We start from the raw sequence: 25,377 nt of genomic DNA, 5'->3' as shown, positions 1-25,377 counted from the left end.
ATAATTCTAATCCTCAGTACCTCAGAACATGACATCATTTAAATTGGGTCATTACCAAAGTAATTAAGTTAAATTAAGGTCATTGTACTGGGTAGGGTGGGCCCTTAACCTAATATGACTGATGTCCTTATGAAAAGACAGAGACACAGAGGAAGAAAATCATGTAAAGATCAAAGCAGAAATTGGAGGGCTGCATCTCCAAGCCAAGGAACACTATGGATTGCTAGCCAACAGCAGAAGATAGGAGAGAAGCATAGAAGAGATTCTCCTTCTCAGCCCGCAGAACAAACCAACCCTGCCGGCACCTTGATTTTGGACTTCAAGCCTCCAGAACTGGGAGAAAATCAATTTCTGTTTTTTTAAGCCTTCCAGTTTTTAGTACTTTGGGATGGCAGCCCTAGGGAATTAACACACTACCCCAGAAACAATAACATGCATACCCAATTTATCAAAATCATTACCATTAATGAGGTCATTATCATCCTCATGAACAACGTAAGGACTCTGGGATATTTTAACCATGGTTTTCCTTCATCTTAACATGCTTTTTTTGTTCTTTTCTATTTTATGTTTTTCCCCAATCCCACAGAACATTATTTTTATGAATGTTATATGCCTTTGTGATTTGTTTACTTTCAATTACTTTCAATTTGTTTACTTTCAATTCACCATCTTCTTTTTTTACCATTCATTTTTTGTATCTCAAACTTCCCTTCTGGGATAACTTTCCTCGTGTCTAAAGTGCATTGATGAAGATTTGCCGGTGGAAATGCTGTTAGTCTAATCATGTCCTTCTCAGATACACAGTACTAGGTTGTCAGGTGTTCACTCTTGGCATTTGACACCCTTGGCATATCTTGGAGATATTATTCCACTGTCTTCTGGCTTTCACTGTTGCTCTTGAGAACTCTATTGATAAGTCAGCCATCAGTCTAATCATTGCTCCTTTTTGAGTCATCTGTCTTTATGGCTTCCTTAACATTTTCTCTGCATTTTGCATTCTGCAGCTTCCTCTGATGGATCTAGGGATAGATTTCTATTTATATTTCATGATTGGGATTTGTTGGGACTCTGGAATCTGAGAATTGATATCTTTATCATTTCAGAAAAATTGTCAGCCCAGTCTACTCAAATATTGCCTTAGCCTCATGCTCACTCTCCTCGCCTTTGGGAACTTCTGGAATGTAGATGACATATATGTTAGACCTTTTGCTCTCTCCTCTCTTTCATAGCTCCTATCTGTTTGTCATTCTATATGCATAATCAGTAAATTGTTTAGATGCATTTTCTTTCCAGTTCACTGATTCTCTCTCTAGTGTTCAAGCTGCTGTTAAATGTGTCCAATGACTTTCTCACTTTATAATTTTATTTCTAGAAGTACTATTTGACTATTTTTCAAATTGGCTTGATTTTTATATTATCAATTCTCTCCAGGCAAAGAACACCAGAAACACATCTGTAGGTGAACAAGTGGGTTCATTACTCATTGCAGCAAAGGCAAATGCATACCATAAGGATCCATGAGGCATCTCAGTAAGAGGTCAAAGGACCCATTAAAAAGATTTGGACTTTGGCTGGGTGATTTGAGGGAAGGTTTAAGAAACCAGAGTTTTGCTTTGTATTGGGTGCTGTCAGGAAGCAAAATTAATTCTATAACTGTAATTAATTCTATAAGAACAAATCTATAATTGTAACTACAATTCTATAACAATAAATCTTATCTAAAAAGAAGACAATTATGATCACTCATATTAGCCAAGATACGGGGAAATTTGGTCATTTTTGCTATTAGGACAATGTTCATATGTTGTCAGACATGACAGTGGAGTGGTCTTGGTTTTGCCCAGGTCCATAATGGTCACAGAGTGGCCTTGTCTGATGTTGATTTTCATTTTTTTTTAGACAGTGTCTCACTCTGTTGCCCAGGCTGGACTACAGCACCACAATCATGGCTCACTGCAACCTCTGACTTCCAGGTTCAAGGAATTCTCCTACCTTAGCCTACCAAGTAGCTGGGATCAGAGGTACATGCCACCACTCCCAGCTAATGTTTTTATTTATTATAGAGATGGGGTCTCGCCATGTTTCCCAGGCTGGTCTCAGGCTCCTGGACTCAAGTGATCAGTCCACCTCGGCCTCCCAAAGTGCTGGGATTACAGGTGTGAGCCACAGCGCTCACCAATTTTCTGTTGTCTATGTTCAACACAAGAACAGCATGGACTAGCAGTGAGTGTCAGGTCAGATATTAGATGTTAGAGGCTACTTTTTGCTTTCTCAATAGTCTCTTACATTTTAAATTTTCAATCCTTTCTTTTACATCATTACACACAATAAATATGGTTACTTTCGATTCTGAGTCTGATCACTACAATATCTATAATTTTTGTGGACCTAATGTTGTCATGTGTTGTTTCCACTGGCCCTAGCTTACCGTGCTTTGTTTGTGTGTATACGTGGGAGGTTTTTTATTTGTTTGTCTGTTTGTTTGTTTTGAGATAGAGTTTCGCTCTTGTTGCCCAAGCTGGAGTGCAATGGCGTGATCTTGGCTCACTACAACCTCTGCCTCCCGGGTTCAAGTGATTCTCCTGCCTCAGCCTCCTGAGTAGCTGGAATTACAGGCGCACAGCACCACGCCCTGGTAACTTTTTGTATTTTTAGTAGAAATGGGGTTTCACCATGTTAGCCAGGCTGGTCTCAGCCGGACCTCAGGTGATCTGCCCACCTCGGCCTCCCAAAGTGCTGGGATTACAGGCATGAGCCACCATGCCCTGCCTACATGTGGTTTTTAACTCTGTCTTTGGTTTCCTACTTTGTGACATTTTACCTGTGTGAATTCTGAGTCTTGGAGTTGGGCTCCTGCAGTGAAGATCTGCACGTGCTTCCACCAGGACCCTGCGGGCACTACCAATCTATAATCATGCTTATAAATTTTTGGCTTGTAAATTATCAATGTGATTTTCTGACCAGCCTGATGATGTGACTGGTGCTGCAAACCTGTGTGGGTGCCAGTTTTAAGCTTGAGTTCTCAGTTAATATGTTTTTTACTTTCTGCTTTAGTAGGCAGATTAACTGGCTGTATCCTCTTTTCTAAATCATTCTTGCACAGAGAATGTCATCACATGAAGTCCCAGCTTTCTGTAGAAATTCTCTATTAGCTTATTCCCAGTGAGCCTTAGGCTCACTGTCTCTGGTGCCATAAAAACTGAAACTCAGCTGGGCATGGTGACTCACGCCTGTGATCCCAGCACTTTGGGAAGCCAAGGTGGGCAGATCACTTGGAGTCAGGGGTTTGAGACCAGCCTGGCCAACATGGTGAAACCCTGTCTCTACTAAAAATACAAAAAAAAAAAAAATTAGCTGAGCATGGTGGTGGGCGCCTGTAGTCCCAGGTACTAGGGTGGCTGAAGGAGGCTGAGGCAGGAGAATCACTTGAACCTGGGAGGCGGAGGTTCCAGTAAGCTGAGATTGTGCCACTGCACTCCAGCCTGGGTAACAGAGCAAGACTCCGTCTCAAAAAAAAAAAAAAACAAAAAACAAACAAACAAACAAAAAACAAAGAGAAAAGAAATATATGATGCCAGTTCTTCCAGTTTCTGAGAAATGCCAAAAATCAAGATTTGGTGAGTTTTTTCACCCTTTCTCATTTGAAAAACTTTTGAACTTTGAAAAACTTGCAAGAACAGTACAAAAATTCCCATGAGCCTTCTACCAAGTCCCCGGACATTAAAATTTTACATTTACTTCATCCTTTTTTTCTCTCTATGTGTGCGTGTGTAAGTTATTTTGTAAACTGTGAAGTTTAAGACATAATGCCTCTTTCTACCTAAATACTTGGGTATATGTTTTCTAAATACATTCTCTTATATAACAAGAGTGAAGTTATCAAAATCAGGAAATTAGCACTAACATCTTACTCAGATTTCACCAACTTTCCAAATATTGCCTTTCATAGAAAAAAAAAAAAGATTCCTGGATCATGTTTTGCATTCAACATCCAGGTCTCTTTAGTCTCATTGAATCAAGAATAGTTATTCACTGTTTCCTTAACTTTTATGATCTTAACAATTTTGATGATTAAAGACCTGTAATAGATCGCATGTTCTAAAAATGGCCACAATATTTCTAGTTCCATATGCTCTTCCGGAATAGTCTTGCCACTCTCCATTGAGAGGTAGAGTCTATTTCTTGAACATGAGTGGGTTGTTTTTGCTTTGACCAGTAGAGTACAGCAGAGGTGATGCTCTCTGATTTCTGAAGCTAGGTTATGAAAAGAATGTGGCTTTTGTCTGATTCTCTCTTTCTATCTCTATCTCTTTATCTCTCTTGCTGTCTCTCTCTTCACTTATCCTTGGAATCCAGTCACCAAGCTGTGAAGAAGCCAAGCAGTTCTCATGGAAAAACCACATATAGGTGTTTCTGCCAAGAGGCCCAGCCAAGATCCCAGCAACAGCCAGCATCAACTACCAGACATGTAAGTGAATGAACGTTAAGACACTTCTAATCCCCAGGCTTTGAGTCTTCCAGCCAAGACCCACACATCATGGAGCAGGAACAAACCACTCCTTTTCGCACTTTCTGAATTCCTAGCCCAGAGGCCATAAACAAAACAAATGATTGTTTGACATAAATTTGTGTTGGGGTTATTTGTTACACAGCCATAATAATCAAAATAAGACCTGTTATTTTTTAAGATATCCCTCAATCTGTGTCTGTCCAATGTCAGATTTGTTTCTTAACATGCCTGCTTTTTTTTTTTTTTTTTGAGATGGAGTTTCACTCTTGTCACCCAGGCCGGAGTGCAGTGGCACCATCTTGGCTCACTGCAACCCTCACCTCCCGGGTTCAAGCAATTGTCCTGCCTCAACCTCCCAAGTAGCTGGAATTACAGATACCCACACCCACAGCCACGCCCAGCTATTTTTTATATTTTTAGTAGAGATGGGGTTTCACCACATTGGCCAGGCTGGTCTCGAACTCCTGACCTCAAGTGATTCACCCGCCTCAGCCTCCCAAAGTGCTGGGATTACAGGAATATTTCTACTTTTAAAATATGGGCTTAAATTAAAACATTTTAACACGCAGTGTGGACCAGGCAATGATTTTTTTTTTTTAGATACAACATTGAAACACAATTCATGGAAGAAAAACTGATAAATTAGGCTTCATTAAAATTTAATACTGCTCTGTGAAAGATACTTATAAAAGAATGAAAAGACAAGCCATAGACTAGAAGAAAATGTTTGCAGAATACATATCTGAAAAAAGGCTTGTGTTCAAGATATACAAAGAACTCAACTCTCAATGCAAAAACAAATGACCTAATGTAAAAATGGGCAAAAGACCTCAACACACACCTCACCAAAGAAGATACACAGATGGCAAAATAAGCACATAAAAGATGCTCCAGTCATTTCCCATTAATGAATTGCAAATTAAACCAGTGGTGAGATACCACTAGAATGACTAGTTGACTAGAATGAGGTATCATTCGAATGACTAATATCCAAAACACTAACAATTTTGAATGCTGGTGAGGATGTGGAGCAATAGGAACTCTCACTCATTGCTGGTTGGACAGCAAAATTGTACAGCCACTTTGAAAGACTGTTTGGAAGTTTCTGACAAAACTAAACACACTCTTACTGGTCCAGCAATCAAACTCCTAGGTATTTACCCAGATGAGTTAAAAACCTCTGAGCACACAAAAATCTGCATACTAATGTTTATAGCTGCATTATTCATAATTGCCAAAGACTAGGAGTAAGGAAGATGACCTTCAATAGGTGAAAGGATAAGCAAACTGTGATACATCCAGATAATGGAATATTACTATGGCTCATGTCCATAATCCTAGCACTTTGGGAGGCCAAGACGGGAGGATAGATTGAGCCCAAGAGCTTGAGACCAGCCTAGGCAACATAGTGAAACCTTGCCTCTACAAAAAATAAACAAAATTACCCAGGTGTGGTGGCACACAACTGTGGTCCCAGCTACTCAGGAGGCTGAGGTGGGAGGATCACTTAAGCCCAGGAGGATGAGGCTGCAGTGAGCCATAATCACACTACTGCACTCCAGCCTGGACAACAGACTGAGAGTCTCTTAATTTTTTCTTTTTAAAGAGCTATCAAGTCATGAAAAGACATGGAAGAACCTTAAATGCATATTGCTAAGTGAAAGAAACCAATCTGAAAAGGCCACAGACTATAATTCCAGCTATATGGCATTCTGGGAAATGCAAAGCTATAGAAACATTTACAAAATCAGTGGTTGACAGGGGTTCAAGGGGGAAGGAGGGAGGGATCAAGGGAACACATAGGATTTTTAGGGCAGTGAAACTATTCTGTATGATATGGTGATAGTGGATACATGTCATTACACATTTGTGAAAACCTATAGAATGTGAAACACCAAGAGTGAACTCTACAGTAAACTATGGAATTTAGATTAAGAATAAGGTATCAAATATTGGTTCATCTATTATAACAAATACATCACACTAAGGCAAGATTTTATTATCTAGTATGGGAAATTGTATAGGTGGGGTATATGGAAACACTGCTTTCTGCTTAATCTTTCTATAAATCTAAAACTACTCTAAAAAATGTCTATTAGGCCGGGCACAGTGGTTCACACCTGTAATCCCAGCACTTTGGGAGGCCGAGGCGGGCAGATCACGCGGTCAGGAGATCGAGACCAACCTGGCTAACACAGTGAAACCCCGTCTCTATTAAAAATACAAAAAAATTAGCCAGGCACAGTGGCAGGCGCCTGTGGTCCCAGCTACTCAGGAGGCTGAGGCGGGAGAATGGCATGAACCCGGGAGGCGGAACTCGCAGTGAGCCGAGATTTTGCCGCTGCACTCCAGCCTGGGTGACTGAGCAAGACTCAGTCTCAAAAAAAAAAAAAAAAAAGTCTATTAATTTGGCTGGGCATGGTGGCTCACGCCTATAACCCCAGCACTTTGGGAGGTGGAGGTGGGTGGATCATGAGGTCAGGAGATCAAGACCATCCTGACTAGCAGGGTGAAACCCAGTCTCTGCTAAAAATAAAAATGAAAAAATTAGCCAGGCATGGTGGCAGGCACCTGTGGTCCCAGTTGCTCGGGAGGCTGAGGCAGGAGAATGGTGTGAACCCAGGAGGCGGAGGTTGCAGTGAGCCAGGATCGCGCCACTGCACTCCAGCCTGGGTGACAGAGCAAGACTCCGTCTCAAAAAAAAAAAAAAAAGTCTATTAATTTTTTTAAAATACAGCATGGTCCAAACCCACCATCTCTGCAGGACCAATAGTTGGTAACCCTTGCTTAAGAGAAGTGAAGCCATTAATATACAAATGAACCCTATTTTCAGAAAAAGGAACAGATGCCCATTAACGACTACAGTAGTTAGTTAATGGCTAAGTCAAGATTAGAATTTAGGCTTCTTGTTCAATTCCAAGTTCTTGTCAATACACCTTACTGCAACATTAGGGTCCTCACCCTATCTAAGAACAGGCTCAGATAAAACTTATCTTTGCTCTAAGTGAGCTGTAAGTTACCACAGTAAAAAGTCCACAGAATAGAAAAATGATCATCACTCCCAAAAATGAGTTGGAATGAGGCCTGATAAAGTACCAAGGGCAGTGGTCAGTGTGGTCAAGGATGCCCAGCTCCAGAGGGCACACTGTGCCCCTAAGGGTCCCAACCCCAATGCACATGCCCTCCTAAGATTGATGAGAGGTTCAGAAACTAGTGTTGCCACAAACTGTCATTTTTCTTTCTATGCCTTTCCTTAAGAATTTTAACTTATAATAGGGAACCATGATCCTTGAGTTATTTCAGGGAGAGGAATGTAACTTTCACTTCTGAACAAAACAGCTCTGTGTGAATGCACATGTATTTAATATCCCTTTTATTCGCGTGGTTAGTCACATCAATCTACCTTTTGAGAACATACTGCAAATTCATGGAGAAGAAAATATTAAACCTTTAAAGTCATTCAAGGCTTTACATCTAGAAAAAGCATGTTTACATAGGGGTTTTTCCCCCATAATTCTTGCATAAACCCAGTGATACAGATAACTATGCCCATTTTACAGATGAGGAAACAAAGTTCAGAGAAGCTGTGTGACTTACCCAAATTCATGCAGTAAATGATGTAAGCCAAACTTAACAACTTGGCCTCCAAGAGGACTGCTCTTCATTACAAACCCCCTTGTCTTTTTTTTTTTGACCTTGTCTCACTCTGTCACCCAGGCTAGAGTGCAGTGGCATGATCTCAGCTTACAGCAGCAGCATCCACCTCCCATGTTCAAGGGGTTCTCCTGCCTCAGCCTCCCAAGTAGCTGGAATTACAGGGGCATACCACCATGCCCTGCTAATTTTTGTATTTTTAATAGAAATTGGGTTTCCCCAAGTTGGCCAGGCCGGTCTCGAACTCCTGGCCTCAGGTGATCCACCCACCTCTGCCTCCCAAAGTGCTAGGATTACAGGCATGAGCCACCTCCCCTGGCCAAACCTCCTTGCCTTTCTAATCAATTCATAAGCAAAGCCTGCTCAAGCAAAGGAAGGTGGTGCCAACTGAGGGCTGTGGGGAAGGGCAACTACCCTAAGTTTTCTGTCCCTTGAGCTAGCCCCAAACTCTGAATCCCTTAGACCTTTGCTATTCAAAGTGTGGCCTGAGGACCAGCAGCTTGTGGGAAGTGCGGAATCTTAGGTCCCACACTACTGAATCAGAACCTGCACTGTGACAGGGGCCAAGGTAATTCCTAAGCCCTTTAAAGTCTGGGAAGCCCTGGTACAGACACACAGCCCTGTGGGATAAGGCATTGTCTCTAGCAGAACTGTCCCTCATCAAGTGAACATGAAAAGTGGAGAAACAGATTGAGCCAGACACCCAGTGTCATCAAATTTGCCAGTTAGGTTTTTGGTTTTTTCTTTCCCCAAAGGGGTATGTCCTGGCAGTAAGCCTCAGTGGGCAGGTGAGCATAGGTACATGAAAGCTGTTTCAGCAAGGCAGCTCTAGCAGTCACAAAGTGGGTGAGCTCTTGAATGGCCCCAGAGTGGTCCTGGAGTGTAGGTGAGGCACCACGGGAGAGCAAGCGGCAAGACTGTCAGCACTCCAGGAATCACTTTCTAAGCCTACCTACAAAACCTCAGGTGCGGGCTGGCTAGTGCCAGCAGATGCCAGGTAGGTGGTCTCCTGCACCTCCCATCCCTTCCCAGGCTGGGAGAGCAGTGAATGTTCAGTCAAGGCCCCTAGGCTAGGAAGCCAATGTCGACAGCCTCCTCCAGCCACCCAGGAGCTAAGCATCACCGTGCCAGGGATCCAAGCGAGAAAGGCACGGGCAGCCAGGTGTGGGGCAGCTGCGGGGCAGATGCGGGGTAGGTGCGGGGCAGATGCAGGTCAGGTGTGGGGCGGGTGCGCGCTGCCATCCCCAAGAAAGGTCCCTACGCACCTCACCTCTTTCATCTGTAAAATGGGACTGGTTGTGGTGGGGAGAAGGGGTGTAAAATAGGATTAAAGAATCTCTTGAGTGTGGTGTGCAGGTCACAGACAGTGTGAAAGACGTTGAGAAGAGACAAAAAGTTTTGCAAGTTATAGTTATAATGCAATAACAGCATCCGTTAAAACATAGTATCATATGCTTTAACGAATACTATTATCTAGATTTAAGTTAAAATAAATATTTTGTTTTACATTTTCTAAAAAGTAGTAAAATCAACATAAACTATTAAGTAAATAATATTAACAGTACGGAGGGAAGTGAGTGCTAGAGGAAAACAGGAGTAGGGTCCGGACGAAGGGTCTTGGCCACCGTGCAGGTAAAGTGCTCAGGGTGGGCGAGCGATCCCTGCCTCCTCCGGAGTCCGGGAAGAGTGGGAGGGCCCCTGGTCGTTTCACCGCTCTGTGTGGGCTCGCGCCGCCCCTGACCCGCCTGGGGCCGCCGCCCGCCCGGGCTCCTCTTGCGGTTCCCCCCGGCCCGCACGGAGCTCCACCACCCGCCCTGGCGCCGGCGGCCCCGCGCCGTCAACAGCGCGAGGTGTCGGGTGGCCCAGGGTGTTTGGGCCGCACCGGGAGGCTGTTGGAATGACAAGGACGTCCCCGGGGCCAAACGAAAACAACCCCACCCCCTGCGGCGCCACCCAGCTGGGAGCGGAGAGAGACTGACAGCGGAGGCGGGGGTCAGGGCGGGGACCCGGACCCCAGCCCCATCGGGGACAGAGTCCAAAAGTAAGCGGGGCCACGGGCAGAGCGGGCACCACAGTCGCGCCCTTCCAAGAAGCGCCTAGGAGGTGGCTGCGGTGTCAAAGCCGTCCCTGAATTTGTTTTATTTGTGGTTCCAGATAGCTCGCGTCCTTGGTGTTCGCCTTGTCGCAGGAGCCTCGCCATCGCGCAATCTGCACTCGCCCCTCTGCAGATCTAAGGCCAGACCTGGGCCACCCTAACTTCTCGGTATCTCCTATTTCTACAAACCGGCCGGGTAGAGGATGCAGCCGGGCGTGGTGGCTACAAGGAAGTGCCCTGGTGTTAAGAACTCAGCCTCTGAAACCTGCCGCCCAGCTTCGAGTCAGCGACGTACTTTTGTTGTCCCGGCCTTAGTATCCCCGCTGCAATAAGAGGTACTCAGCTCAAACCATCTGGGTGAGGATTAAACGAGTTCATATCCATAAAGGACTAGAACAGGTCCTGGCACCACATAAACATTCTTATCATCAAATGTTAAAAAACAAAGTTCTCTAAGATTTCGAAAGTGAACAGGTTATTTTTCTATGGAGTATTTGTGTCTCTTTCAACGTAAAATTCAAGGTGTATATTTCAAAATATATAGCTAAATGAATGGCTATTCTATTAAAATGATAAGAGAAACCTCTAATGAGAAAATGCAACATACAAGTAAATATTTTACAAATAATTCTGCTGACACAATCACCGATTATCAATCACTTAACATTTTAAAAATCAAATCATCGGCCGGGCGCGGTGGCTCACGCCTGTAATCCCAGCACTTTGGGAGGCCGAGGCGGGTGGATCCCGAGGTCAGGAGATCAAGACCATGCTGGCTAACACGGTCAAACCCCGTCTCTACTAAAAAACAAAAAATTAGCTGGGCATGGTGGCGGGCGCCTGTAGTCCCGCTACTCGGGAGGCTGAGGCAGGAGAATGGTGTGAACCCGGGAGACGGAGCTTGCAGTGAGCCAAGATCGCGCCACTGCACTCCAGCCTGGGCAGCAGAGCGAGACTCCGTCTCAAAAAAAAAAAAATAAATAAAATCATCCAGCAAGTTCTGACTTGCCTGCGAACTCATCCTCTACACTTATTTTTTTTTTTTAAGACAGGGTCTTACTCTGTTGCCCAGGCTGGAGTGCAATGGCATGGTCAGGGCTCACTGCAGTTTCAACCTCCTGGGCTCAAGCGATCCTCTGCCTCAGCCTCCTAAATAACTGGGACTACAGGCAGGCACCACCATATCTGGCTAATTTGGGGGTTTTTTGTTGTTTTGTTTTGTTTTGTTTGTTTGTTGTAGAAATGGGGTCTCTCTCTGTTGTCCAGGCTGGTCTCCAACTCCTGAGCTCAAGTGACCTGCCCACCTCGGCCTCCCAAAGTGCTGGAATTACAGGCGTCAGCCACCACACCCCAGCCACCTTCTGCACTTTCTAATTCCCCTCGTTTCCCTAATTTTGCCCTGAAATTCTTCCCCATTTGGTCCATACATTCCCGGTAGTATGCGTAGGAGTGAACAGCTTCCTTACCTGCGATGCTTTCTGCCTGGTTTTGCTGAGAATAGGGAAGGGGGCGGGGCTTAGGGAGCCTCCACCTCAGGGTTCCTCCCAGTCAGAGGCTGAAACCCTGGTGGGCAGCTGGCTTTTGTTAACTCAGAATACACGTGACTGGGAATAGTGACTTATTTGAAGTGTCTGCTCTATTTGTGGGGGAAAAGTTTTGGTAAGAAAAAATAATTATAATAAGGACATAGATACTGTAACACCAGCAATGATTAATTTCGTCAATACAAAGGTGATGACTGCAGGCTGCTTTCAAAAGCTGGAGACACTGTTTCAGGCTAAGCCTTGTTATGTTCATTACATTCAAGTAAAGATAAATCAATTATCTCTACTACAGGACTAAAGTGGCCCTTAAAGAATCTCTACTAGGAAAGAATGTAATGTTCACAATGTCTTAACATAGTTTCACTTATGTTTCACTAACATAGTTTCACTTTATGTGCATAGCTGAAAACAGCAAAACTTTATCCCTCCACTCCTCCATTCTTTAATCAGAAAATAATAAGGGTTTCCCCAACCTCTGCCTCAGATAATCTGTGTCCCTATTTTAACTGGGAGGAGGGATACAAAATATAGCAAACACACACACCAAAAAATGTATAAAACATAAATGTTGAAGCTAATGAACTGTAAAATAAACATTAGGACAACACCCACCCAGGTCAGGATACCCCAGAAACTCTCACAAGCCTCTTCTGGCTCACAAACCTCTCTCTCTCCCTCCTCCTTAGTAGTCATCACCACCCTTACTTTTACAGAATTCATTCTTTTTCTTTTCTTTTAGTAGTTGCATTACCTAAGTATGTCTCTGCAATATGCAATAGTTTAATTTTGCCTGCTTTTAAGACCTTATGTAAATGAAATCATTTAGTATGTGTTTTGTATCTGGCTTATTTTGCTCAACATTTTGTCTTTAAGATTCATCCCTGGGGCCAGGTATGGTGGTTCCCACCTGTAATCCTGACTCTTTGCAAGGCTGAAGCAGGAGGGTCGCTTGAGCTCAGGAATTTAAGACCAGCCTGGGCAATAGAGTGAGACCTCACCTCCATTTGAAAATAATTTTAAAATTAGCCAGGCATGGGTGACGCATGCCTGTAGTCCCAGCTATTCAGAAGACTGAGGAGGGAGGATTGCTTAAACCCAGAAAAAAGATGCAAGGAGCTATGATTGTGCCACTGCACTCCAGCAAGGGCAACAGAGCAAGACCGTCTCAAAAAAAAAAAAGAAAGATTCATCGTTGTTGTGTGTATCTGTACTTCACTTACTTTTGTTTTAGAGTATTTCATACTACTTATTTCTTTACTGAGCATTTCATACTTAGGGTATTTCATACATATTCTTCTGTGTCATTCCATACTATAACATATTTTGTTTTATCCAATTTTTCTATGGGTGAACATTTGAATTATTTCCATTTTGGAGCGATTGAAAACAGTGCCACCATGAACATTAGTGTAAGTGTCTCAGCGCAGGTGTTCACACACTTCAGTGGGGTTTATTTGCACAAGCGGAATTGCTGGATCATAGAATAATTGGACCTCCAACCTTGTTAGACACTGTCATGCAGACTTTCACTTTTCACTCCCACTCACAGTGTATGGACATTTATCTGGCTCCACAGCCTAGCCTGTGCCTCCTGTGGTCAAACTTTAAATTTTCAGCCAATTTAGCCTGTTGATGAATGCCTGTTTTTATGCTTATTGGCTGTTTAGATTTCTTCCTTCTGGGGAAAAAAAAAAAGTTGTTTGTCCATGTTTTAAATTCTTATTGATTTGGAAGAGATTGGTCCATATTCTGGATACCAGCTCTTTGCCATGATGTGCTGCAAAAATCTCTCTGGTTCACCTTTTTGGTAGAGTACTGATGGTTTTTGATGACCAAAATGTAGTCTCATTTGCCAGTCTTTTCCTTCATAGGTTGTACGTATTGTAAGAAATCTACCCCCTACCCCAAAGTCATGAAAATATTCTTCCAAGTCTTTTTTTTTTTTTTTTGACAGAGTTTTGCTTTTGTTGCCCAGCCTGGAGTGCAATGGCACGATCTTGGCTCACCGCAACCTCCGCCTCCCTGGTTCAAGCGATTCTCCTGCCTCAGCCTCCCAAGTAGCTGGGATTACAGGCATGCGCCACCACACCTGGCTAATTTTGTATTTTTAGTAGAGACAAGGTTTTTCCATGTTGGTCAGGCTGGTCTCGAACTCCTGGCCTCAGGTGATTCGCCCACCTCGGCCTCCCGAAGTGCTGGGATTACAGGCATGGGCCACTGTGCCCGGCCTCATTTTTAAAGAAGTTTTAACCATTTGCTTCTCACATTTAGGGACATTGGGGTTTTGAGTCAGTGCCTTAAAATTCTACCTCCAAGGCATTCTCCTGCAATGCAAGACAAATATCCTCAGGATTCTGGCTGTGGCCTCTGTAACCACTGGATTTTCTTGGCCCCAGGCAGCCCGAAGTGGGGGAAGCTGCAGACAGCCAAGGAAAATTCATTTCTGCTTCTGTGCAACCATCTCAAAGCTAAATGATGCAGATGCATTCCACGTTTGCACCTTATATCCCCAAGGCAACTTGCAAAAATACCAGAAAGCCCTCACGACCCTGCCCTGGCTGCAGGCTGTGCTCAACAGTGGGTTGCCCAACATGAGCCCTTCTCCAAGCTCCAACAGCCATTTCTGGGCCAGGGAACTCTCTGGGAACCAGGAACTGGGCCCATTCAATATCCACCACCACCCCACCACCCCTGTCACTTCATGATCCCTTGGCTTCTCCTGGTGGGATCACCTTCTCTAGAAACTGAGGTCTCCTAGGAGACTGGAAGGAGCCCCCCACCCCACCCCCACCCAGAGAAGGAGTGGTTGTGAATGGATCCCGCAAGGCACTAAGGCCCAGCTGGGGACAGAGGGACTCAGACTACACCCAGAGGCATCTACTTGAGACTCTCTGAGTGATGTCCATTTTTTCTAGTAGGTTCTGCCACCACAGGCCACCTTTCTGGAAGAACTGATGACTTCCATCCTCCTCCCTCTCCCCCACTTTTTACCAAGGAAAAACAATCTGAGAAAAATATTTATTACAGGAAAGCTTACGGTGATGAACAACACTGTGGGAGGCCGTTGTTTTAGACTGAGCTCTTGCACCAGGCTCCAACAGACCAGACCAGTCATAATGGAGTCACTCATGCTAAATGCCACAAAATCAAACTGAAATTTTATGAAAGCAGACAGGTTTCAAAATGGGCCATTTTTTTTCCTAAAAACAAGAGATTCCAGTCTACTCAAGTCAGGATAATCAGGAAGTCCCCTCTGCTTTAACCCTTACAAAAAAGTAAACTGATGTTAACCAATCAGCTTCTTTTTTATTGTTTTGTTTCCTTGTTCCCACCTTCCAAAACTCACTGTTCGAACACTGCCTAGTGCAGCTCTCCAGATATTTTGTAGAATGGAGGCTGCCCCCACTCAGCAGTTGCAACTAAAAGTCAATTACATCTATCACATATTTGGTACAATTTTATGTCTTTTGACAATAGAAATGTTACTTATAAAAGTGAGAATCTGTAAGAAACCTAAATATCCCACAAAATAACTCTAATGTTAAAAATTCTATAGATCCACTGGGCATGGTGGCTCACATCTGTAATCCCAGGATTTTGGGAGGCCAGGGCAGGCGGATCACCTGAGGTCAGGAGTTTAAGACCAGCCTGGCCAACATGGTGAAATCCAGTCTCTACTAGAAATATAAAATTAGCCAGGCATGGTGGCGGGCACCTGGGAGGCTAATGCAGGAGAATCGTTTGAACCCAAGAGGCAGAGGCTGTAGTGACCTGAGATTGTACCACTGCCCTCCAGCCTGGGTGACAGAGCAAGACTCTATCTCAAAAAAAAAAAAAAAAAAAGAAAGAAAGAAAATAAAAATTCTATAGATCCACAGGACGAAATATTATAGAATTACTCAAAATTGTGTTATAGAAGAATGTTTGATGACATACACAATTTCTACAATATATTGTCAAGGGGGGAAAGCAGAAAGCCACATATCTAATCCTTATCTGTTTAAAAGGAATTAATTATATACATATACAAAAAATAAGTAAATGGATAATAACAAAATTTTTTTCTAGGTAATGGGATTAGGAGATTTTGATTTTCTTTGTGTTTTTCTAGATTTTTCTTTGTGTTTGATGAATGCGTGCTACTTTAGGAATCTAGTGACTTTTGAACAAAGGAAAAAGGAGAGTGATCGAGAAAAAAAGAGAGACTGAGATTGACTCATGACATTTTCAAAACTGCTTTGGCTCCTTGAGGTGAGGGTAGATCTGTCATCAAGGCTGGTTTCTGTGCGATCAACTCTGAGGCCAGGTCTATATCCCTAGAAAACTCAGAATTGATGCAACTACTGGGGTAATTCAGGCAGCAGATGAGAGAGAGAGAGAGAGAAAGACAAAGAGAGAGAGAAAAGGGAGGAAGGGAGGGATGGAGAAGAAACCTCTGCTGTTTTCTGCCTGGAGAAGACTGGAATTTGCTTAATAAATGTACTCTTTATTCCAGTTATTTTGGTCTTTCTATGCAACCTTCTCCATTTGAATTAACCTACTCCCTGTCAAATAAAAGCCAATCCCAGTTACTATACTCAGAGGTTTCTTTGAACCACCCCTGAGCGCTGCCAGAGAAAAGCCAATCTCTGTTGCCAAACTGGAGAGCCAAGGCGGAGCCCCCGGGTCCCCCTCCTGCCTGGTACAGCCACCCAATTCATTCACCGTGACTCATCCTGCACAAAGATGAGTGACCACACACACGCATTCCTGGCTTCTGGAGGCCCAGGCTCTGAATCAGCATGCCCATCCTTTGGGTTTAGCCAGCAGAGGTGACTGTCACCCACCCACCTGCCCAGCCACCCTGCCAAGGTCACCATTAACTCTCTGTTTTTAAATTCAAGATTCATTTCTAGGTCCTCTTACTTGGCCTACCAGTTGCATTTTACATGGATTTTTTTTTTTTTTTTTTTTTTTTTTTTTGGATTCTCACTCTGTCCCCAGGCTGAAGTGCAGTGGCGCCATCTCGGCTCACTGCAGCCTCTGCCTCCTGGGTTCAAGTGATTCTCTTGCCTCAGCTTCCTGAGTAGCTGAGACTACAGGTGCATACCACCACACTCAGTTATTTTTGTATTTTTAGTAGAGACAGGGTTTCACCCTGTTGTCAGGGCTGGTCTCAAACTCCTGACCTCAAGTGATGGGCCTGCCGTGGCCTCCCAAAGTACTGAGATTACAGGTGTGAGCCACTGTGCCTGGCCTTGCATTTTACATGGATTTTATTCCCTCCTGCTTTACACACTTCCTTCACTTGGCTTCCAGGACACCCATTGCCCTCTCTGGTTGTTCTGCTCTTCTCTGGAGTCTCCTATACTGGTTCACCCAAACTTTTTTTCTCTGACAGTTTTATTTTGAAATTTTCATACTATAGGAAAATTGAAAGAACAGGGCAATGAATACCCACTGGTATTTCCCTCACCCAACTAATCACCTACCCATTCAACAGCTATTGCCATTTTGCCACATTTGTTCTCTCTCCATGTGTATTTGTTGAGCCATTTGAAAGTTGCGTATGCCATGACTTTCAACAAAACCTCTCTACTACTATTACAGCTAAGAAAATTAACATAATATGATACCATCTAATATCTATTCAGATTTCTCCAATTGACCCAAAAGGGTTTGTTTGTCATAGCTTCCTTTTAGCCAGTATCCAGTGCAGGTTCACAAAATGTATTTGGTGGTGATGACTCTTTGGTTTCTTTTCATCTAGATCAGCTCAGCACATTTACAGAAAATAATAATAACATCGACCTTTTTTGCAGAGTTCAGAAGAGTTGGTTTGTGAATTTCTCCTATCCCCAGCCCTCTTAACTTTTGGGTTACCCGAGAATTTGGTTTTGGACTTCTTTTCTTCTCTGTTTACACTCACTTTCTTGGTGATCTCATCTGGGATAATGGCTTTAAATATCATCCACATGTCAATAACTCTCAAATACATATTCTCAGCCTAGGCCTGTCTCCTGAATGCCTGACTCTAAGTATTAATGGAGATCTCTACCTGGTATTTCATAATCAGCTCAAATTTTAAAACTGAACATTTGGTCTTCCCAAAACTTCTTCTGCCTGTGGCCTTTTCCTTCTCAACTGACAGCAACTCCACCTTTCCATTTGCTCAAGCCAAAAAAACAGAATCATCCTTGACTCATCATTGTGTCTTACTGTCTACGTCCAGATCGGTCTGGAAACCCTGTTCCCTCACTCTTCAGAATACACTCTGAATCTGACAACTTTTCACCACCTCCACTGTTTCCACCTGGGTCTGCTGTCTAGATTATTGCAATGGCCTCTGAACAAGTCTCCCTCCTTCCACCTCTGTGGTCCTGTAACCTATTCTAACACAGACACCAAGGAGGGCTTTCACGATCTTAAGTCACATTATGTATTACATACTCTTCTACTCAAAACCTTCCCGTGTTCTCAGTTTGCCTCAAAAGTAAAAGCCAAAGATCTTCACTAGCCTATCGAGGCCCCCTTACCTCTCTGACCTCATCTCCTCTACCCCCTCTTCCCTCTTCCCCTCATTCACTCCACTCCATCTATCCTCAGCACATTGATTCTCAAACATACCAAGAGTGAGCCCACCTCTGGGCCTTTGCACACTCCCTCCAGACACCCACATGGCTCCTTTCCCCACCTACCTTGGGTCCCTTGCTCAAAGGGCACCCTCTCAAAGAGGCCTATTCCTGACTTTACTTCTTAAAATTGCAATTGCTCACCTTTGTGCAACACACATGCATGGCACACACACATCCCTCATCCCCCTTACCCCTTATCTTATATTACCTTCTAACATGCTACGCAATTTACCCATATGTTATATTTCTTGTTTATTTCCTGTTCCTCCCTCCCCAGTGTAAGCTCCTAAAGGCAGAAATCAAGCTGACCTAAGCAAAGACCTGAAGGGGCTATGAGGACATCTGGCAGAAGAGGTAATGCTACGGGTAAGGAATTGTACAAACACATGAGAAATATCCACAGAAAGCACAGCACCTGGTAAGCACAGAATGAGTACTAGCTATTATTAATATTTAGTCCACCCCTCCCTTCAAAATGGAAAAGCAATGCTGTGAATTTTAGTGAATCGTTTATAATTAAACCAACCTTGTTTATTTAAAGCTACTTGGCAGAAAGGCACTAGGTAAGAAGGCAGGGCGGGGGGAGAATGCCAAAAGCTGATACCCCACACACACCTAACTCCTGCCTAGAAAACCCAGGGAGGAATGTGGCATTCCCAGCAGAATAGAAGCCCTGATCCTTTGCTTCGAAGGATGTGCTTTCAATCACATTATTCAATTTCTCTGGCCCTGTCTGTAAAAATGAAGGGGGTAGTTGATAATGCCTAGAGTTGGGTAAATTAATAGCCAAATATTAGCTTTTGATAAAAAGTCCCTCCTGGAATAAGACAGGAAATAACAATTATTGTTAGGACTGGCAGCTTTATTCTCTGCATAAACTTGGTTTGACACTCTCTCCTGTGTATTTTAACAAACACAATTTCAGCTCCTCCCTTCCTAGCTCTATTCCCAGACTCTCAGGGGGATCAAAAGGAAACAGTAAAATTTTGAAGATGTGACTATTTGACAGTCGGCATGATGGTTCAGAGTCAAACATTCTATAACTTTTTCTTATAATTTCTGTTCTGCAATCTCTCAAATTGCTAGGACTCGGGAATGGAGACTGAATTAGCAGCTTCTTTTAGGGTAAATGTATTCCCCTTCCATCCTCCACCTACCCCAAGCATGCCCAGGGTCTTCTGGCCACAGGTCCACTCCAACCCTGCTCCAGGCCCTGGAGTGAGGAGTCCTGCCAAAGGAAGTTGGATGAGCAGCTCTGGCACAGTGAGAGCCTTCTGGGCCTAATTCTCTTACATAAAATGGACCTGCTCAAAATAAGACCTTCCCTGGGTCGCTTTTAAATGACCCATCCTGCTCTCTAATACTTCTACCCAGCGTCAGACTGTCTGGGGAGGAGGTAGAAGGGGAAGCACACACTTGGTTATCAGGATAATTTATCTACATGGCACCAAACATCAGCATGCCGCTGTGCCTGCCTGCTCCATCTTTGTCCATGTAGTTGCTCCACACCGCACTCCCCCTCCCACCACTGCTATGCATGTTTGGAGAGCGGCCACTGGGGAAAGAGTAATGGACTGTGCTGCAGCAGCTCCCCAGGCCCTGGGCTTCGCCTTCACTCCCCCTGCCCAGTAACTCACATGCCCTTCTCCTGTGTGTTGAGGGAAGCATCCACAAGTTCCCTGGGCATTGGTGGAGGATCTTAGGAGACTTCCCACTTTCCCTGGCATCCTTCCAGGATTAAGGAACATGGAAGCCTGTGGCCATACTACAAATTAAGTTCCTTCCATGCAAGACGCCCTCCAGGGCTGGGTGGTCCCACAGATGGCTAGGGACATAGTCTGACAGTTGTTGCCTCAGGGGGCAATAGATGGTCAGACTATGAGTGCCTTAGGACTCAAAGAGTGTTGTGCATCAATGATAGAATGGATAAAGAAAATGTGGCACATATACACCATGGAATACTATGCAGCCATAAAAAAGGATGAGTTCATGTCCTTTGCAGGGACATGGATGAATCTGGGAACCATCATTCTCAGCAAACTAAAACAGGAATGGAAAACCAAACACTGCATGTTCTCACTCATAAGTGGGAGTTGAACAATGAGAACACATGGACACAGGGAGGGGAACATCATGCACGGGGGCCTGTCATGGGGTGAGGGGCAAGGGGAGGGAGAGCATTGGGACAAATACCTAACGTGTTCCCGGCCTAAAACCTAGATGATGGGTTGATAGGTGGAGCAAACCACCATGGCACATGTATACTTACTTGCATGTTCTGCACATGTATCCCAGAACTTAAAGTAAAATTAAAAAAAAAATTTAAAGAGTGCTATGCAGAGGCAAAATACTCGGAAGGATGGCGTGTCACCTCATTTACACCTCTATTCAGTCATGAGCCCCAGAAGCTGGGATAGATGGGGTTTATTCTGTTTGTTTTGTTTTTTGAGACAGAGTTTCACTCTGGTGCCCAAGCTGGAGTGCAGTGGAGTGATCTCAGCTCACTGCAACCTCTGCCTTCCAGGTTCAAGCAATTCTCCTGCCTCAGCCTCCTGAATAGCTGGGACTACAGGCACCTGCCACCACGCCCGGCTAATTTTTTGTATTTTTAGTACAGACGATAGTAGAGACAGGGTTTCACCGTGTTAGCCAGGATGGTCCTGATCTCCAGACCTCGTGATCGGCCTGCCTCAGCCTCCCAAAGTGCTGGGATTACAGGTGTGAGCCCCTGTGCCCGGCCGGATGGTATTTAACTGGGAAGCCCACTTCACAGCTGCTCTTAACACTTAGAACTGCTTCTAGTTTGGCCTGACCGACCTCACCTTAGCAGGTTTCTCCTTTTCCTAAAGAATGTGCTTAAAAAGTCTTTTAAAAGGTAAACTCACAAGCACAACTAGTTTATCTGTATTATACCCCAAAAATAGCTTTTAATTAGAAAAACAAGTTCAGAAGCCTGGGCTGTCTCTAGCAAGTCACAGGAGGCCCCTGGAGGGTGAATTCAGGAACAATCCTTGGGAACTTGCAATTATGTTGAAGAAAGAAATCAACAAGGGTTTCTGTTTGTTTGTTTGTTTAAATGGCTTTTTTTTTTTTTTTTTTGGTAGAAAGATTCCATTTAGAATGTTATTCACTGTGGACACCTCCCACATATACAGCCAGTGGAGGGGGTGGGTGGCCCTATATTCAGTGGGCACAAGGAAAGGTGTTGACATATTTTACATCTGCAGAGAATAACAACAGCGACAGTAGAAACTTATTTATAGCAATGCGCAGGTTGGTAACTTCTTAAGGAAAGTGCAACTTGGAGCCCTGGGCTCAGCCCCGGGAAGCCATGAATAACAGACCTGTCATGTCCCCCTCCCTAGGCGAGAGGCTGGCCAGCGGCTATAAACAAGTTAAGGGACTCCTCTGAGCCTCAGCATCCCATCCCTGGAATGGAGAGAAGGACGTCTGCCCTGCTTATCTCAAAAGGACATCGATGAGATCATAGAAGCCCAAGCTGAGGTTACATCTGATGCTAAAAACTAGACGAGAAAGGGTCTGTCTGACCCTCAAGGTCAGCAATGTGTGTGCAACTCCCCTCTCGGGGTCTGGGGACGCAGCCATGTGTTCCATCAAACACCAGGCTTTGGGGATATTGTAGGGCTCAGCAAGGCCGCCGACTGCTAGTTTATTAAAAGAGCAGCTGCCATCCCGCCGCGCAGTGGGACAGAGAGCTGCAGCCCGGCGCAGGCTCGACCCCGCAGGGAACCGCGACCCGGGGATAGGCGGCTCTGGGCTGCACTGATCTGGGACTCTGTCGGCTTTACAGACACACACACACACGCGCACGCGCGCACACACACGCATGAACACACGCACACACACACACATGCACACACACACGCACGCACACACACACGCACGCACAGCCGCTAGGCCTAGAGTTTATTTTTCCAGGGGCTGGTGGGGACTCCGCTCCCGCGGCAGGCGGCGGCACTGGAATGTTAATTGAAACGGAGCTGGCGAGCGCGGCGCAGATAAGCGTCGCCCAGCAGCGTCCCCGCCTGCGGCTCCCCGAATCAGCGATCCGGGAAGGCCCCGCCGCCTCTCTGGCCGCTGAGGGTTTTCTTTTCCACGCTGAAGGAGTGGAACGCGCGCGGAGGCAGCTCGGCGCCCGCAAACCCCCGGAGTCAGCCCCCGACGGTCTGTCCCAGAACTAAACGGTCTCCGCCACCCAAAGCCGAGAAGCTAAGAGGCCGGCTGGGGGAGGGTGACACGGAGAAATGGAGAAGCCCACCCAGCGGTTACATACCGGCAGATTTTTATTTCCTTTAACTGGTTGGTTCTTCTAAACATTTAATGCAAGAAATCTCTTGGCCCGCTTCACTTTACTCTCCACCCATGCTCTTCCCCTAACCCTGAGAATTTTGCACAGATTTTCGGGGTTCGCGCGGAGCGCCTCTGAAGGTGATGGCGGACAAACCGTCAAAAAGGCCTCAGCATAGCAATTTAGGAAAAGATCGTATCAGATCCTTAATTCACACCATACACTCGAATATACTCGAAAGTAAGCAAAGAAATTATAACAAATACTAGAATAAAATATGGGTGAATTCCTTTTTAACCTCAGTGTAGGAAAAGAAAGGTCTTCTCACCATGACTCAAATCAAGAAGCAAGTAAAGATAACACAAATGATTACATTTTATAAAATGCATGGTAAAAAAGCACTATAAAAGAAGTCAAAAGACAATTGTCAAACAGGAAGAAAATATTTGCAACATATAGCACACATAACCAAAGTAACTGATATTGAGAAAACTTAAAAGTTGAAATTGGGAGATGGATACAATTGGCGTTTGTATATGTATGTGTATATATTTATGTGTTTTTAAGTTTTATGTATATTATACATGTATATGTATAGATACATACACATATGTATATATCCCTTAAACATATAAAAGGATGTTGCACCTCACTTATAATTAGAGAAATGCAAATTAAAAACAACACTGAGATACTGTTTCTCACCTATCAAATTTGTAAGAATTAAGAGGCATGATCATGCATTCCGTTGCCCGGGCTAGCTGGGAAGCAGGCACTCCCATACAGTACTGGTGGAATGCAAACCTGTAGAACCTTTCTGGAGAGGAGAACTCCTAAAAATATTATATATGCATTTATGTTTCACCTATGGTCCCATTTCTTAGAAATGTGTCTTTCGACAAATTCAATGGACAATTGTCTTTTGACTCTGAAGACATGCCTCCAACAATATAAAAACACATACAAACTTATTATTGTAAAGTACTGGAAAACTCTAAATACTCATTCACAGAACAGTGGTTGAATAAACTTTGGTACATTCGTGCAATGGAGTACTAGGCAACTATAGAAAACAATAAGGAAGACCTCTTTGGACCAATATGATGTGACTGCTGAATATATTGTTAAGTGAAAAAAAGCTAATGGCAAAAGAGTATCTTCAGGAATCAATGAGAGCTGGGAACAGCTCATGTTCTGGGGAGGAGGCTGTGCCGGCCATGGGGCTTTGGGTGTGTGATTGACTGCAGGTATGCTTGCCTTGTGGCAGCAGAAAAAGGATGCACCAGTGATCAACCCGTCTCTTAAATATGGTAATCAGATCAACATCATAGATTTTAATGATGAAAGTATCATTATAAATGAAAACGTTATCCATCAAGTGGATGAAATTAGGCACATTAATGCCAGTCCGGCAGACAAAGGTGAGCTGGTGACATTCTACAATAAAAGTTAATGTGTCTTCTCCTGACTGGACTGGATACTCCTGGAGGGTCCTGAAGTGTGTACTATTTATCTTTGTGTCTGAGTGCCTTGTATATGGGGTGACCATATGGACAGTTGTGGTTAGTTTATACTTGGCACACCATCTAGTTAGTGTTAAAGGACACTTTCCACTTTCCCACTGTTAAAGGACACTGGCCTTTCCCAGTTAGGCCAGGTGCAGCAGCTTACTCCTGTAATCCCAACGCTTTGGGAGGCCAAGGTGGGAGGATCACTCGAGGCTGGGAGTTCCAGACCAGCCTAGGCAACATAGTGAGGCTCTGTCTCTAAAAAAAATGTATCCCAGTTTGTGTGACAGATTCTATGATTACCTTTTCCATGTAATAGGCACTCTCAGAAAATATCTTCTGAATTGAATGGAATAATTTGGAACATAATGAAGTAATGGTTTTGCTAAAATGTTTTAAATTGTTGAGTATATTTTTCTACGGAGTGAGTGTACTAACACGTACTGAGCAAAAAAAGTAGGAAGAAACATAAAAGGCAATTACTAAATAAATGCATTGATCATAGTACATGAAAGAGCACCATATGGGAAATCAGGAGATAGATGTGGCCTCAAATAAGTGTCTTAACCTTCCTTTCTCTTAGTTTCCTCATTTATAAACTAGAAATCATAACTACTTTACACATCTCACTGAGTTATTTTGAGAACCAGTGAGATGAGATGTAAATATGCATTTTTTAAAAAAGGAAACCATACAGGAAATAATCTAGATCTGTTTGCCAAATCGTTCCCCATTATTTTTCAACTCTTCATTTCTGCTCTAGAGGGAACTGATGCGGGAGCAGGGCCACAGAAGTGCAGAACAATGGCCCCAGGATTGGTAGTGAGAAAACCTGGATTCTAATTTTCCTCTGCTATGTGACAGCCGTGTGATCTTGGACCACATGTAATCTCTGTGTTCTTTATCTGTAAAATAAAGATGACTAAGCTAAAGCCATCATTTAAAAGAAAAAATGAGAAAATTCACTGAGTCATTTTGAGGGTTTACTTTAAAATTATCATTATGCACTCTGAAATATAAGGTTATAAAGCCCTATGCTAACAGTCATGAGTAGTAGGAGATTCTCACCATCCTGAGTATACTGCAGGCACGGAATAGCTTATTTTGAGCAAAGGAGATATAGGTAGAAAGTTCACAGGC

The 25,377-nt window shown here is 43.9% G+C and overlaps 1 long non-coding RNA gene across 2 annotated transcripts; it reads left to right on the top strand.

The window, feature by feature from the left end:
- The first annotated feature begins 10,031 nt into the window (after positions 1-10,031).
- Positions 10,032-25,179, top strand: LOC107976484 (uncharacterized). Of its 2 annotated transcripts, none has more exons than XR_001720527.4 (4): positions 10,032-10,208; positions 10,322-10,597; positions 18,698-18,786; positions 21,786-25,179. It is a non-coding gene; the product is annotated as an uncharacterized LOC107976484 (long non-coding RNA). The 2 variants fall into 2 exon arrangements; XR_010159364.1 differs by having other exon boundaries at positions 10,046-10,208; positions 18,698-18,838; positions 21,786-24,633.
- The last annotated feature ends 198 nt before the right edge of the window (positions 25,180-25,377 follow it).

This window comes from Pan troglodytes, chromosome 7 (assembly GCF_028858775.2).
Source record: "Pan troglodytes isolate AG18354 chromosome 7, NHGRI_mPanTro3-v2.0_pri, whole genome shotgun sequence".
Lineage (NCBI taxonomy): Eukaryota > Metazoa > Chordata > Mammalia > Primates > Hominidae > Pan > Pan troglodytes.
This window is presented reverse-complemented; position numbering and strand designations above follow the sequence as displayed.